This window comes from Rattus norvegicus, chromosome 8, assembly GCF_021556685.1.
Source record: "Rattus norvegicus strain SHRSP/BbbUtx chromosome 8, alternate assembly SHRSP_T2T, whole genome shotgun sequence".
Lineage (NCBI taxonomy): Eukaryota > Metazoa > Chordata > Mammalia > Rodentia > Muridae > Rattus > Rattus norvegicus.
The window spans coordinates 15,521,299-15,536,319 of record NC_141541.1 but is presented as its reverse complement, the minus strand read 5'-3'; the positions used below and the strand labels follow the sequence as shown (position 1 = coordinate 15,536,319).

The 15,021-nt window shown below is 37.1% G+C and overlaps 1 long non-coding RNA gene across 9 annotated transcripts in view; it reads right to left on the bottom strand.

Annotated features, from left to right (window-relative positions):
• LOC100909684 (uncharacterized) overlaps positions 1-8,873 on the bottom strand; it is a 73,952-nt gene extending 65,079 nt beyond the window's left edge. For 2 of the 9 annotated variants that reach the window (XR_015627493.1, XR_015627485.1), the window contains exon 1: positions 8,655-8,873. This is a non-coding gene — a long non-coding RNA (uncharacterized LOC100909684). Of the gene's footprint in view, positions 1-84; positions 1,108-1,374; positions 3,268-3,933; positions 4,033-4,798; positions 4,946-8,654 lie in introns of those variants that run through there. The other 7 variants (XR_015627486.1, XR_015627487.1, XR_015627490.1 and 4 more) reach the window with 7 other exon arrangements.
• Between the last annotated feature and the right edge of the window lie 6,148 nt (positions 8,874-15,021).

Genomic DNA, 15,021 nt, shown 5'->3' with positions numbered 1-15,021 from the left:
ACTCATATACACATTCACACACATGAGCACATGCACGCTTACAGTCAGTCACGCATAGCTTAGAACAATTGAAAAGAATTTTCTGAGGTTGAGACACAAAATAAAGTTTATCCATTTGTTTGCTTTTTATCATTTCTAGGCAAGATAGATACTGACAATGGCAGTGAAGTAAAAAGTTGTTCTACATCATGAAAATCAAAGAAAAGGGGATAGGTAATGTGCATAGGTCGATGAAAACACTTTCACTAGATTAAGTACAAAGATAATTTAGAGGTCAAAAATAGAAATTGTGATTAATATTTGATATCAGATGCCAAAATTAAGTCTAATATCATAAAACAGTGTGAATTTATTTAATATACATTATTATTCTTTGAATGGGCAGAAAACCTACTTATATATTTATGTTTGCTACAAGTGTATGACGGCAAACTGTCTAGGCTGATTTTATATTGTAATAAGTTTACCCTAACAATTATTTACTAAGTACACACTGTTAGGATACAATTCTGGGTTTGAAGGAGCATAAATAGGCCTGGCATTTTAAGTTTTTATTAGGGTAGGGTTAACTAGAGTAGTTGTGGTATTTATACTTTAACAGAAATATATAGGTTATCAGAGTTAGATATAAAATGAAAAATTAAGAAGAAAAGATAAGGCTCCTGAATTCATGAACTCATAGGAGTTTAAGCCATACACAAAAGCCTGCACAAGAGTAATGCTGAAGATTCCATCATTTGTATGGCAATGACTCTTGAAGCCTCTCCCCATTGTAAGGAGCAATTTTCAGCTAGTGTTTGGTGCTGGAAAGTAATGTTTTCTGTAATGTAGTCATTGGCAGGCTGCCCATAGATCAGTGAATAATCACAACCTATGTTCATGTAAGTGAACATAGTGTAAATTAAAGTCCATGAATTACCAAAAAAGGAAATACATCACAAAAATATAAGGAGGGTCATTGAGAAGTAACTCATTGGGAGTAGGAGAGAAAGGGATGAATATGATCAAACTATTAGACATTCATGTGGGAAACTGTCAATGAACACATAAAATATTTTGAAAGGGACAAGAACCCAAATAATAATACAATAAGTTTGATATCATGGACTCACATGCAGAGCAGCTAATCAAATACTGGAAGAATTTAGAAAGACAGAGATGACACTGAATTGATTATGAGGGTCAGCCAAGGCTGACTGCCACAGTGAGATCCTTTAACCATGTATTTCAGTAATGGAGTACTGTTCACAGTTGGTGTCGGTATAATTCTCTGAGCATTTGCTATCACCTTTTCATTCTTAATCAGATTTTAGCTTCTACATGTATGATATCTGGGACACATACAGCTGCTCTGTATGTGAGTCCATGATAAACAGGCTCCAGAGTTCTTGACATGATGATCAATCCTATGCGGACAAATTCTCCACACCGGTTTTGTCATGTTTCTCTCTTCATCAGGGATGTTCAGGCTCAGTCATAGACTCCGTTTCCAAAAGTACAGGCTAAGTACACTCAGCAGTGCCTTTGAAGACTGTCATCACACTTCTCACTTAGCAGGTTCAGTACCTTAGCCTGAGACTTGGTTGTATTGGACTGTATTTACTGTCTAAGTGTGATGGATAATTGTCTATGTGGATCTGTCTCATTGCTTTCTTATTGATAGTCCTTGAGAAATTATTAAAGAAGCTAGAAGTATAACATTCTGAGAGTATGGAGGAGTGAGGATGAGAACAGTCAAATTTCTGTTCCTCTCCTGTGAGGTTTCTTCTCCACTTTAGACAATGTTGCTCAGTTGATGCAAAGCTGTGCCTGGTCAATTGGCATAGAGGCAATTAGGGCATGACCAGTGTGTATACCTACCACTGACAGCATTGGTTATCCTTGGGTGATCACCTTTAAGACCTTGGGCTTTGTTGCCCCTTTCTTTCACTTTGTACATAACACATTGATTTCATTTTTTACTGGATTTTTTAATTTACATTTCAAATGATATTCTCTTTCCAGGATTTTCAGACATAAGGCCCCTATCTTATCCCCTCTCCTTCTTTATAAGGTTGTTCTCCTCCCCATCCACCCCCTTCCTGCTCCGCAACATTCTCTTAAACTGAGAGGTCCAGTCTTGGCAGGTCCAAGGGCTTCTCCTTCTATTGCTGCCCAACAAAGCCATCCTCTGCTACATAAGCAGCTGGAGGCATGGGTCAGTCTTTGAGTAGTGGTTTAGTCCCTGGGAGTTCTGGATGGTTGGCATTGTTGTTCTTAGGGGGTTGAATTTCTTAGATCTTTTGTTCTTGCACTCCAGTTTGGCTGAATTCAGACATGTTGATGATAATCATGATGAATCTGTTTAACAATGACTAGCAGGGGGAGAGTTGCAGACAGTGAATGGCAGAAAGCATTGTCTTGGAAGACATTTGCACAATCTTCAACCAAAGCAAAAGCTTCTAAGATTTATTAGAGAATAAACAAGATCTCAAAGTCTTGCATTTCTTGAAACTGGAATTCAGGCTCTTAAGCCTACTGAGTAAAGCCTATGGGGAAAGCAACATGCATTGCTCATATTAATACTGAAAAGGAATTTTATCATTCACCTATCTTTCTATTCTTTCTTTAGTACCACACAAAAGTCTCTGCTTCATTAGCTCTATGTAACTTTTTGTAAATAATTCTATGACTATTCCTAATTGACTGTCATCCTGAATACAAGTTCCAGTATTGATACGAGAATAGAGCTCCTCACTGGTAACATTTCCAGTCCCACACAAAGCTATCCCTCCCTGGTCCTAATCAATCACAGTAATTTCAATCGTTTATGATCTTCAACCATTTCTCAAGTGTTGTGTTAATAAGTTCTGTATTTTGAAGCTGTGTGTGTTATTTCTTTGTAGAAAAAGCCTGTACTTATTTGTTTGGGATGTTCTGGACTTCAGCTTAGGATTAGCCTGACAAGAATGATAGATGGCAGTTGTAAGTCTGGAATAGAACACACATGTCTTTCTGTGAGACACCTGCTTCTGTTTATTTTTTTACACAAGCTGTATCAAAAAGAAAGTTTTCAGGGAATTGTCAGGGACTGCTGCTGTCAGGCTGCAGAGTTCCGGGGATTTGTGGTTCCACTATTCTCATGCTCATCATCAAGTTGTTGACACTGTAGATCTCATTATCTCAGCCATTCCCATTAGAGCTTGGATTTTAGGGCAGAGCTGTTGAATATAAGCATTACACCTTCTTAGAGGTCTCTCAGGTACTGGGTCTGATATTGCAAGCATTCTGTAAAAAAAATCGGAATTTTCTTGAGGCTTACCATAGACCCCCACATATGACTCACCGAGGAACTTGACAGACCTATTTGACATGTATAGATTTTTATCTTCCCCAAACCAAACAAAACATCCTTTATTCTATTCAGAACGAGTTTATGTAGCCTTCTTGTTAAAACTAAATTAAACTTGAGCTATAAAAATAAATATTGGAAAGAAAGCCTGAACCAACAAAGAAATCAAAAGGAAACAAAAGGGAGAAAAATAAACTTAAGAATGTTAAAATGTCTGGAAATAATTGTTACTTGTACATTCATTCAATAATTATTTACCTGGGATGTTAAATTACTCTAATCTTTTGACTTAAGTGAAAAAATTAAAAGCTTGGTTGTCAGGATAGCTCAGCTTGTTAAGGTACCTGCCTCCATCAATGGCAAACTGTGCTCAACCCTTGGAGTCCATATGGTGGGAAGAGATTAGGTTAAAAATTATCCTCTGACCTCCATTTTCTTGTCAGTTTATTATACTGCACGCATGTAACACACACACACACACACACACACACACACGGGGACGGAGAGAGAGAGAGAGAGAGAGAGAGAGAGAGAGAGAGAGAGAGAGAGAGGTAGATCGCAAAATGCATAAACATTCATTTGAAGGAATTATAAAGCCTTACTCAGTTAAGAGCTGTCCAGCAGACAGGAATTGGAACTCTGGCTAAGTAGTGGAATGATGAAGGTAAATCCTGAAATGATTCCAGGGGTTGGAGGAGAAACTAGAACAAGGACAAAGGAGATTTATAGGTAAAAGAGGTGATGGAGAGAAAAATGTTAAAGAAGCATAGATGACGTATTTCTGGTAGGAAATTGGTGCAAGGTGGTATTGGATGGTGAAATTTGCTTTGCCTATGTTGAATGCTGGCAAAAAGAATCCTCCATTAAGCCCAACACCCAGTAGGCTGAAAAGAGTCAATGCTGAAGTAGCCATAGATTGGAATCTTCAAAAGGAGGGTTAAATAAAAATGGATATTCGAGTGTTAGTAATAAAAATTAAAATAGCACTGTTCATTAAAGGTCAAGATGAGTAAGATGTATTTATAGTGAATATGTAACCATGGTAACTACTGGATATAAGCTTCTGGCATATTGAATGTATGACCCGGACGGGCTACTTGCTAGGCTGATGCATGTCAAAGACAATATTTATGCTACATTAAATAATTAAAATATGGCAAATAATAGCTACACTTAGAAAGATGCCATAAAGTGCTTTGCTTTCTAATACTCTTATTATATAAAGAAAATCCAAATGTGTGTTTCATGAGATGTTTGCATTATTTCAAAATGGGCAACAGAGTCATAGTTATTTCAGTTTCTAAAAGGGCACCTAAAAATCCAAGCAAGTCTCATGATTGGCCAGAAGTGACCCCAAAAATTATATCTCAAAGATGAGGCAAGATGCCTGAATCAGCTTTCTGACCTATTGCAAATTGCAGAAGACAGCCTATTGCAAGATAATATTTTCATACTTTGTGTGCTTACCTGATAATTGGAGCTATGACAATTACTTCTTCCTCTCTGGGAGATGCAGCACATTAAGAATGAACTGGGGTAATGGGGTGAATATAAGGAAGCTTCAAATTTCAGTATGTGCAGAGGCTTTGGTTAATATTCCAATATGCTTCTCTCCTGATGATGAATTTCAGATAATAATGATTATCACTGTTGGAATTAATTTTCTATATGAGTGTATAGTAACCATTTCATCTAACTGATTTGCATCTGTTGCAATTATAGGCTCTCACTATTCACTTAATGAATGCATGGTTTCCTATTATCCATATAGTTTATGTGATATTCAGAAGTTTAGGGCATAAAAATTGTAAATTAAATCTATATAAACCACATTAAATTATGCTCTCAGTACTGAGAAATTCAATAGTTATTCAGAATTCTATATCAAAATAAAATGCTGCTTTTGCAGTCCTCAGGATATCTTGGATTGTTTGTTTGTTTGTTTTGTTTTGAGTAAAGTGATGGACTGGTCATGTTCAATCTACTCTTTATACCCAGAAAAGCTTGTGACTTCATGATGAATATTTAGGAGAAGCCCATGGAAGCAGTATTATATTGAGAGATAGTGAATCTAAGGAACAATAAATCTATGATAGAAGCAGGCTTTATTTATCTTATGGAAATGTCAGAAAATACATGGAAGTGATTTAATTTATTTGGAAGAAACTTCCCTGAGACATAGAGCGGGATGATTTAGTCTGCCAGGGATTGACAAAAGATGCCTTTCTATAGAGACCAGAGATATCTTCACCATGGCCAAATGTGTACTAATCTGTATATCATGTGTATGTGAAGGTTATGTGCAGACTAATAATGTCACTGGTGGTAACCATGGTTAACACATTTTCTGTGAGACTCCTCAGGAAGTAGAGGGCAGTCATTGTAACTCTGAATTTCCTGACTGGTTCTGTAGAAACTTATAGGGAAGGATATTTCAGTGTTACTTTTCCTATAATTTAAGAATTAACTTTAATAAATTCTCTACAGAGATTCTTTACTTCAACCCATTTCTTCTGCCTGTTGAATCCCTTTCAAGCCACATCCCCAGAGGTCACCCAACTGCTGAGTGACTTCTACTGACAAAGACGTCCAACAGAGGCACATTACATCAGGATCTTCAAAATTAGGACAACCCCCAATACCCTCTACAACAGGAACATCCCGGGACAAGCAGATGGGTAAAAGCCCATGAAAGGATACAATCGACAGAAGCCCTGTCAACAGGGCACCTTCACAATAGCTATTCTACCACAGCAAGCCCTGCATATCCTAAAAATTGAAATACAAGGAAAAAAACCACAAATTGAGGGAATCATGGAGATGGAAAAACCTAGGAAAGAGAACAGGAATGGCACAAACCTCACTAACAGAATATAAGTGATGGAAGAAAACATATCTGGCATAGAAAATATGACAAAAGAAATATAGAAGAAAGAGTTAAATCTAAGAAATTCCTGACTCAAAACATTGAGGAAATCTGGGATACCATGAAAAGCCCTAACCTAAGAATAATAGAAGGAGAAGAAGGTGAAGACTACCAGCTCCATGGCCCATCAAATACTTTCAACAAAATCATAGAAGAAAAATTTCTCACTCTAAAGGAAGAGGTGTAAATAAACATAAAAAAATTTACAGAATACTAATTAGCCTAGATGAGAAAGATAAATACTCCAGCCAAATTATAATCAAAACACTAAATCTACAGAACAAATAAAGAGTATTAAAAGCAAAACGAAAGAGGGTAGGTAGCATATAAAGGCTGGCCTATCAGAATTACACTGAACTTCTCAAGAAAGACACAAAAAGCTAGAAGAGACCGAACAGATATTTTGCAACCACTAAAACAAGAAACAAAGAAAAGAAAAAAAAAAGCCCACAGATGCTAACCTCGACTATTATACCCAGAAAAAGTCTCTATCACTATAGATAAAGAAAATAAGATATTTCAAGACAAATCCAAATTTACACAATATTTATCCACAAATCCAGCCCTACAGAAAATATTAGAAGTAAAACTCCACCCTAAGGAGTATAGCATCCAAGAAAACACAGGATATAAGAAATTTCATAACAACATAAAGAAGGAAAACACATATACACAGACACATACACACACAGACATACAAACACACACACACACACACACACAGACACACACACACCACCACCAACAACAATATCAACATCTTCAAAACAACAAGAATTAACAATCACTGGTCATTAAGATCTCTCAACATCAGTGGGCCCAATTCCCCAATAATTCTGTAAGACACAGGCTTACAGAATGAATGCAAAAACAGGATCCACCATTCTGATGCATATAAGAAACACACCTCAGCCATAAAGATAGACATTACCTCAGAGTAAAGTGCTGGAAAGAAGTTTTCTAAGCAAAGGACCCAAGAAGCAAACTGGAGTAACTATTCTAATATTTAATAAAATAGATTTTCATCAAAACTTAATCAAAAGAAATGGGAAGAAACATTACATATTTATCAAATGAAAAATATACCAAGATGATGTTTCCTATCTGAACATCTATGTGCCAAATAAGTGGTGTCCAAATTTGTAAAAGAAACATTGCTAAAGCTAAAATCACACATCAAACCTCACACATTAACAATGGGAGACTTCAACTTTTCAATTTCACAAATGACCAGATCATTTAGACAGAATCTAAACAAGAAATAATGAAACTAACAGAGGTTCTGAATTAAAAGGATCTAACAGATATCTACAGAACATCTAGTCGAAATACAAAAGAATGTACTTCTCCAAAATTAACAATGCAGTCTGTCACAAGGCATGTCTCAAAGGTACAAGAAAATATAAATAATGCTATGTATCTTATCAGACCATGATGGACTTCAACAGAAACAGAAACACCAGAAAGCTTATACACTTATAGAAATTAAAAAACACTGTAGTCAATCATCTCTGGGTCAGGCAATAAGTAAAGAAAAGAAATGATAGGCTTCCCAGAATTCAATGAAAATGAATACACAACATACCCTAATTTATCAGACACAATGAAATCAGTGCTAATATGAAAGTTCATAATACTAAGTGCCTCTATGAAGAAATTATAACATTCTCATAACAGCAATTTAAAAGTACATCTGAAAGCTCTAGATAAACAGAAGCAAGCACACCAAAGATTAGGAGAGAGGAAATAATCAAAATCAGGGCTAAAGCAATCATTTAGAAACAAAGAAAACAATACAAAGTATCAATGAAACCAAGATCTGGTTTTGAGAAAATCAAGAAGATAAACCAACCTTTAGCCAAACTAAGAAAATTCCAGAGAGACAATATACAAATTAAAAAATAAGAAATAAAAAGGGAGCTATAACAACAGACACTGAGAAATGTCAAAGAATCATTAGGTCTTACTTTAAGAACCTGTACCCCGGGGGCTGGGGATTTAGCTCAGTGGTAGAGCGCTTACCTAGGAAGCGCAAGGCCCTGGGTTCGGTCCCCAGCTCCGAAAAAAAGAAAAAAAAAAGAACCTGTACCCCACAAAATTGCAAAATCTTAATAAAGTGGATGATTTTCTAGAAAGATATTACTGACTAAAGTTAATGAAGATCAGGTAAACCTTCTCAATAGACCTAAAATTTCTAAAGAAATAGGAATAACTATCAAAAGAATCCCGACCACAAAAAGCCCAGGGCCAGACAGGTTTTTTTTAATTGGATTTTAAAAAAAAATTACATTCCTAATGTGATCCCTTTTACCAGTTTCCCATCCATAAACTTCCTATCCAATCCCCTTCCATTTCTTCTATGAGGGTGTCCCCCCACCCATCTACCTCTTCCCTTACCGTGGGGAGTCCAGCCTTGACAGCACAAAGGGCTTCTTCTCCAATTGGTGCCCAACAAGGCCATTCTCTTCTACATGTGTAGCTAGAGCCAAGGGTATGTCCATGTGTACTCTTTGGATGGTGGTTTACTTCCTGGGAGCTCTAGTTGGTTGGTATTGTTCTTTTTATTGGCTTGCAACCCCCTTCAGCTCCTTCAATCCTTTCTCTAACTCCAGCAATGGGGACCTTGTTCTCAGGTCAATGTTTGGCTCAAGCATTCGCCTCTATATTTGTCAAGCTCTGGCAGAGCCTCTCAGGAGACAGCTATATCAGGCTGCTGTCAGAATGCACTTCTTGGCATCAGCAATATTGTCTGGGTTTGATAGCAGTAAGTGTGTGGGCTGGATCTTCAGGTAGGGCAGTCTCTGAATGGCCATTCCTTCAGTCTCTGCTCCAGACCTTTTCTCCATATTTCCTCCTATGAAATTTTTTATTTCCCCTTCTTAAATGGACTGAAGTATCCACATTTTGTTTGTCCTTCTTCTTGAGCTTCATGTGGTCTGTGGATTGTATCATTAGGTAATCTGAACTTTTGGGCTAATACCCACATCAGTGAGTGCATATCATGTTATGGTTTCATTTATTTATTTATTTATTTGTGATTGGGTTACCACACTCAGGATATTTTCTAGTTATAAATAGGGCAATTTGATTCTCCGGAGTCTAACATCTTGAGTTCTTTGTATGTATAGGATATTAGCCCTCTATTGGATGTAGGATTGGTAAAGATCTTTTCCCAATTTGTTGGTTGCCATTTGGTCCTAATGACAGTGTCCTTTGCCTAACAGGAGTTTTGCAATTTTATGAAGTCCCCTTTGTCAATTCTAGATTCTAGTGCAGGAAATTTTCCCCAGTGCCCATGTGTTCAAGGCTCTTCCCTACTTTTTCTTCTATTAGTTTGAGTGTATCTGGTTTTATATGGAGATCCTTGATCCAGTTGGACTTGAGCTTTCTACAGGGCAATAAGAATGGATTGATTTGCAGTCTTCTACATGCTGACCTCCAGTTGAACCAGCGCCATTTGTTGAAAAGGCGATCTTTTATCCCACTGGATGGTTTTAGCTCCTTTGTCAAATATCAAGTGACCATCGGTATGTGCATTCATTTCTGGGTTTTCAATTCTATTCTATTGATCTATCTGCCTGTCTCTGTACCAATACCATTCAGTTTTTACACTATTGTTCTGTAATACAGCTTGAGGTCAAGTTTTCCATAATGTGGGTTTTTTGTTATTCCAAGTGAATTTGTAAATTGCTTTAACTCTATGAATAATTGAGTTGGAATTTTGATGCTAATTGCACTGAATCTGTACATTGCTTTGGACAAGATGGCCATTTTTACTATATTAATCCTGGCAATCCATGAGCATGGGAGATCTTTCCATCTTCTGAGTTATTCTTCAATTTCTTTCTTCAGAGACTTGAAGTTCTTGTAACACAGATCTTTCACTTTCTTGTTTAGAGTCACACCAACATATGTCATGCTACTTATGATTATTATGAAGGGTGTCATTTCCCTAATTTTTTCAGCCTGTTTATCCTTTGAGTAGAGGAAGGCTACTAATTTATTTGAGTTAATTTTATACCCAGCCACTTTGCTGCAGTTGTTTATCAGACTTAGTAGTTCTCTGGTGGAACTTTTGGCATCACCTGCAAATATTGATATTTTGACTTCTTCCTTTCCAGTTTGTATCCTTTTGACTTCCTTTTGTTGTCTGATTGCTCTGGCTAGGATTTCTAGTGCTATATTGAATATGTGGGGAGAGAGTGGGAAGCCTTGTCTATTTCCCGATTATAGTAGGATTGCTTCAAGTTTCTCTCCATTTAATTTGATGTTGGCTACTGGTTTTCTGTATATTGCTTTTACTGTGTTTAGGTATGGGTCTTGAATTCCTGATCTTTCCTAGACATTTAACATGAAGGGCTGTTGAATTTTGTCAAATGCTTTCTCAGCAACTTAGGAGATGATCATTTTTTTTAGTTTGTTTATATAGTGGATTATGTTCATGGATTTTTCTATATTGAACCATCCCTGGATCCCTGGGATGAAGCCTACTTGATCATGGTGGATGATCATTTTAATGTGTTCTTTTATTCAGTTTATGAGAATTCTATTGAGTATTTTTTGTGGCCAGAGAGTTTTAATGTAGAATTCTTTTTTTAGATATATTTCTTTATTTACATTTCAGATGTTATTCCCTTTCCCAGTTTCCTCTCGATAAGCCCCCATCCCCTCCATCTCTCTTCCATATGGGTGTTCCCCCCATCCACTCCTATTACCCCCCTTCTCCGATATTCCCCTTAACTGAGTGTCCAGTCTGGCAGGACCAAGGACTTCTCCTTCTACTGGTGTCCAAACAAGACTATTCTCTGCTACCTATGCAGTCGGAGCCCTGGGTCAGTCCATGTATAGTCTTTCGGTAGTAGTTTAGTCCCTTGAAACTGTTTGGTTGGCATTGATGCTCTTATGGGGTTGCAAGCTCCTTCAGCTCTTTCAATCCTTCCTCCCTCTAATTTCCCCAAAGGGGGTACTATTCTCAGTTCAGTGGTTTGTTGTTAGCATTGACTTCTGTATTTGACATGCACTGGATATGTCTCTCAGGAGAGATCTATATCTGGTCCCTTTCAGCATGCACTTTTTAGCATCATCAATCTTATCTAGTTTTAATGTAGAATTCTATAAGTCTTTCAAAAGGAGCTAATACCAATACTCCTCAAACTATTCCACAAAATAGAAACAGAGGATACTTTGCCAAACTCAATCTATTAAGCCATGGTCATCTTGATATCTAACCATACAAAGTCTTATCAAAAAGAGAGAAACTCAGAACAATTTCTCTTAAGAACATTGATGCAAAAATACTCAGAAAAATACTTGCATACTGAATCCAGGAACACATCAAAAACTTTATCCACTATGATCAAATTGGCTTTAACCTAGGGATGCAATTGTGGTTTGAAATATGAAAATTCATCAATGTAATCTGCCATATAAACAAACAGAAAAAAATTAAGGAAATGATTTTTTCATTAGAGACTGAAAATCCCTTTAACAAAATCCAACACCCCTTCATAGTAAAAGCCTTTGAGAGGTCAGAGATACAAGGTACATACCTAAAAATAATCAAATCAATATACAGGAAGTCAATAGCTAATATTGAACTGAATGGAAAGAAACATAGAGCAATTACACAAAATGATGGAAAAGATAAGGCCCAATATCTCCCCATCTACTCAATATAGTACTTTAAAGTATAGCCATAAAAATAAAACAAGTAAAGGAAAAAGTCAACTATCATTATTTGTGGATGATATGACAGTATACATAAGCAATCAAAAAAAGAAATCATTTAAAATAGACATCAATAATATAAACTATCTTGGTGAAACACTAACCAAGCAAGTAACTGACCTTTAGGATAAGAACTTTACATTCCTGAGGAAAGACATTGTAAAATATATCATAAGATGGAAAGATTCCTAGTGTTCATGGATAGGTAGTATTAACAGTGAAAATGTTCATTTTTATCAAAAGCAATGGACCCTTTGGATGCAATACCCATCAAAATTCCAAGACAATCTTTATAGACCTCAAAAGAGCAACTCTCAACTTCATATCGAAAAACAGAGAATCCAGGATACCAAAAGCAATCCCCCAAAACAAAAGAACTTTGGGAGAAGTAACAAACTCTGATATCAAGCTAGCTGTACTACAGAGCAATAGTGGTAAGAACCACATGAAATTTGTACAGAGACAGACAAAATGACCAATGGAACCAAATCAAGATCCCCCAAATAAGCCCCCAGTAGCATGCATACTAGATTCTTGATAAAGAAACAGTGAAAGAAAACATCTTCAAGAAAAGATACTGGACTAACTGGATATCTGCATAGGGAAAATGCAAATACATCCATTTTCATAACACTGAACAAAACTCAAGTCCAAGTGAATCAAAGACCTCAAAATAAAACTGGATATACCAAAATTAATACAAAAGAAAGTGGGGAATAATCTTGAATGCATTTGCACAGCACGATGACAACAACAACAACAACAACAACAACAACAACAACAACAACAAATGGCTCAGCATCTAAGATCAATAATTGATAATTGGGACCTTATGGAACTGAAAATCTTCTTTAAGGCAAAGGACACTGTCAACAGAACACAATGGAAACCTACCGATTGAGAAAGAATATTCTCAAACCCTCTATTTGACAGGGCTAAAATGAAAAATATATTAAGCTTAAACTCATGTAATTAGACAAAAATTAAGCTAATGTTCAAAGGCCTTAGGGAACAGGGAATTTCAAACCAAAAGAACTCTGATAATCTGTCTTATACTGGTTAGAATGGCTAAGATAAACCCTCAAGTGGTAGCATATGCTGGTCAGATGTGAAACAAGGGCAACACTCCTCCATTGCTGCTGGAGGTTGTACAACCTCATTGGAATCAATTTGGTACTTTCTCAAAAAACTGGGAATAGTTCTACCTCAAGAACTAGTGATATTACTCCTGGGCATATAACAAAACATTTTTGACAATCTACAAGGGCAATTCCTCAGCTATGTTCACACGAGTTTTATTCCTAACAGCCAGAAACTAGAAACAACCTAGGTGTCCCTCAACTGAAAAATAGACAACAAACATGTTCTATGTCTCCACATTGGACTGCTATTTGGGTATTAAAAACAAAGACATCACATATTTTGAGGGATAAGGAATGGAATTTGAAAACAAAAATCTGAGTGAGGCAATCCAATGCCTAAATATTCATTTATAAATAAATAAATGGTATATGTTTATTTATAAGTGAATATTAACCATAAAATACATGATATCTATGATAAAATCCACAGATCCCAGAGGCTAAATGAGCAAAAAGGTACAAGCAAGGATGCTTGAATATCACTTAGAAGGGGGAATAAAATATTCATAAAAAGATAGGTGGAAGGAGGTAACTCGGTGGCAAAGAGAATGAGGAGGAAAATGGGGGTGTTCGGGATCAGGTGTGGGGAAGGACAGGCCAGATGGCCAGATGGCTATTTGAAAGATTGGATATCTACAACTTACAGAGTTGTGGAGGAGATGGGGGAATCTCCAGCACATGACAAATCTAGGATAAGTGAGGTACCCAACAATCAATGGTGGTGACCTTAGCTGTGACTCACAGCATTGGGGATATAGAACCTGGAGAGGTCACATTCTGTATCTAGGCAAGAACCCCAGTGGAGCAATAGGGAAACCAACCTATGAAACTATTGACCCAAAAATTATCCTGTCTACAAAAATGCAGGGATGCAGGATGAAGCATAGAGAAAGGGAATGGCCAAGCCATAACTAGTCCAACTAGAGATCTATCCCATGGGCAAGTAGCAATCCCTGACAGTATAAATGATACTGGGTTATCCTTTCAGATAGGAGTCTACCATGGCAGTGCTCTGAGATGCTCCACACAGATACTGACACAGACAGATGCAGACACCCACAGACAAACAGTGGAAGAATCTTAGGGACTCTTATGGAAAAGTAGGTGGAAGATTGTGGCCCCGAAAGGGATAGAAATGCCACAGGAAAACCAGCAGAGTCAATTAACCTGGACCTCTGTGGCTCTCAGAACCACCAATCAAAGAGCATTCATGGGTTGGACCTAGGCCTCCCTGCATATGTATAACAAAAGTGCAGCCTGATCTTCATGTGGGTACTAAAGAACTGGAACTTGATGCTCCCAAAATGTGTTGCCTTTCTATGGGTTATTTTCTTCTAGCTGGGCTGCCTTGTCTGGCATTAGTGAGAAAGGATGAGTCTAGACTGGCAGAGATGTGATATGTCAGGGTGTGGGAATACTTGGAAGGGGGGCTCACCTTCAAAGAGGAGAAAAGGATGAGGGTAGCATTGTATTGGGGTAACCAAGAGAGGGAGGTAGCAAGTGGGATGTAAAGTGAATAAACAACAACAACAACAACAACAACAACAACAACAACAACAACAACAAGAAAAAACCAATCACATTGTGAATTTTGCAGGCAAATAGATGGAACTTGAGAATACTATCACGTGTGAGATAACCCAGAGCCAGAAAAACAGATATGGTTTAGATTCATGTATTAATGGACATTAACCATAAGGGGCAGGATTATCATTCTACAATCCACAGACCCAAAGACACTGGGTAACAAGGAGGTCCCAAGGAAAGATGCACAAATCTCACTCATACAGGAAAACAAAATAAGAATTGGAGGTGGATGAACAGAGGAAACTGAGTGAGAAAGGTGGTAAGGAAAACAACTGGGATGGCAATCAGGTGTGAGGAAAGGGGATATA